The following is a 2,505-nucleotide window of genomic DNA, read 5'->3' on the forward strand; positions in this document are numbered from 1 at the left end:
TCACTCTGATGGTAGTTTCTTTTGCTGTGCAGAAGCTCTTTAGTTTAATTAGATCCCATTTGTCAATTTTGGCTTTTGTTGCTGTTGCTTTTGGTGTTTTAGACATGAAGTCCTTGCCCATGCCTATGTCCTGAATGGTATTACCTAGGTTTTCTTCTAGAGTTTTTATGGTGTTAGGTCTAACATTTAAGTCTCTAATCCATCTTGAATTAATTTTTGTATAAGGAGTAAGGAAAGGATCTAGTTTCAGCTTTCTACTCATGGCTAGCCAATTTTCCCGGCACCATTTATTAGTTTAAATAGGAAGAAATTTAAATAGGAGAAACATTTTTCAATCTATTCATCTGACAAAGGTCTAATATCCCGAATTTAAAAGGAACTTAAACGAATTTACAAGGGAAAAACAACTCCATCAAAAGTGGCCGAAGGACATGAACAGACACTTCTCAAAGAAGACATTTATGCAGCCAACAAACATGAAAAAAATCTCAACATCACTGATTATTAGAGAAATGCATATCAAAACCACAATGAGATACCATCTCACAGTAGTCAGAATGGCAATTATTTAAATGTCAAGAAACAATAGATGCTGGCGAGGCTGCAGAGATATAAGAACACTTTTACACTGTTGGTGGGAATGTAAATTACTTCAACCACTGTGGAAGACAGTGTGGTAATTCCTCAAGGCTCTAGAATCAGAAACACCATTTGACCCAGCAATCCCATTACTGGGTATAAACCTAAAGGAATATAAATTATTCCACTATAAAGGTACTTGCACACATATGTTTATTGCAGTACTATTTACAATAGCAAATACATAGAACAAACGCAAATGCCCATTAATAATAGACTGGATAAAGAAAATGTGGCACATATACACCATGTGATACTATGCAGCCATAAAAAGGAATGAGATCATATCTTTTGCAGGCACATGGATGAAGCTGGAAGCCATCATCCTCAGCAAACTAACATAGGAACAGTCAACCAAACACTGCATATTCTCACTCATAAGTGGAAGCTGAAAAATGAGAGCACATGAACACAGGGAGGGGAACAACACACACCGGGACCTGTCAGGGCGGTGGTGGAAGGGAGCACATCAGCACAAATAGCTAATGCATGTGGGGCTTAATACCTAGGTGATAGGTTGATAGGTGCAGGAAATCACCATGGCACATGTTTACCTATGTAACAAACCTGCACATTCTGCAAATGTATCCCAGAGCCTAAAATTAAATTTTTTTTTTTTTAAAAGGTGATGTGTCTCCTCAACACATCTCTTTCCACAGTGGTGTTTCAGTTCGTACATCACAAGATGACTGAAACTTAAACTCCTGAGTCACCAAATAGAGGACAACCCTTGTTCACCTGAAATGGAATTTGAATGATAGGAAATAAACTTTTGATCTGATACATCACTGAGATTTGGAGTCTATCTATTACTACTGCAGTATGTTTTTCATTCTATAAATATTTATTTTGGTCATAAAATGTGCCAAGAACTATCCTAGACACTGAGAATGCAAAGCTCCTGACCTCATGGAGCTTAATATTAAATTGTCCCTTAGAGGATCAAACTTTTCCAAGTTATAGGCTTCATTATCACAATGATCTAAACTACTAAACTAATCACACTGATTCTACACCTTTTGATCTACACATTCACAATCTGTCTGCAATAAAGAAAAAGACATACAAAATCAGAAATAATAAGTGTTATTACATAATCGAAGACAGGACAAATTTTCCAGGGTAGTAACAGTACATTTTATTTAAAAAATCTTCTTCAGAGTGGGAGTAAGAGGTTAATATTTCATCATAAGGAAAGTAAAAATGACATTTGGGAATCAAAATGGTTAAAATGAATTATCTGGATTTTACCAACTCATCTCTAAAATATGTCTTTATATTTTTAGAAAAGAGAATTAGAGATTTTCTTTTTTTATTATTATTATACTTTAAGTTCTAAGGCACATGTACACAACGTGCAGGTTTGTTACATATGTATACATGTGCCATGTTGGTGTGCTGCACCCATTAACTCATCATTGACATTAGGTATATCTCCTAATGCTATCCCTCCCCCATACCCCCACTCCATGACAGGCCCTGGTGTGTGATGTTCCCCGCCCTGTGTCCAAGTATTCTCATTGTTCAATTCCCACCTATGAGTGAGAACATGTGGTGTTTGGTTTTTTGTCCTTGCAATAGTTTGCTGAGAATGATAGTTTCCAGCTTCATCCAAGTCCCTACAAAGGACATGAACTCATCTTTTTATGGCTGCATAGTATTCCATGGTGTATATGTGCCATATTTTCTTAATCCAGTCGTTATCACTAATGGACATTTGGGTTGGTTCCAAGTCTTTGCTATTGTGAATAGTGCCGCAATAAACATACGTGCGCATGTGCCTTCATAGCAGCATGATTTATAATCCTTTGGGTATATACCCAGTAATGGGATGACTGGGTCAAATGGTATTTCTAGTTCTAGATC

At 36.6% G+C, this 2,505-nt stretch overlaps 1 protein-coding gene across 4 annotated transcripts in view; it reads right to left on the reverse strand.

Moving 5' to 3' along the window:
- MAPK10 (mitogen-activated protein kinase 10) overlaps positions 1 to 2,505 on the reverse strand; it is a 353,499-nt gene that overhangs the window by 146,476 nt on the left and 204,518 nt on the right. The gene's annotated exons all lie outside the window — the stretch shown is intronic.

The sequence above is a fragment of the Mandrillus leucophaeus genome, unplaced genomic scaffold, assembly GCF_000951045.1.
Source record: "Mandrillus leucophaeus isolate KB7577 unplaced genomic scaffold, Mleu.le_1.0 Scaffold658, whole genome shotgun sequence".
In the NCBI taxonomy this organism is placed as follows: Eukaryota; Metazoa; Chordata; class Mammalia; order Primates; family Cercopithecidae; genus Mandrillus; species Mandrillus leucophaeus.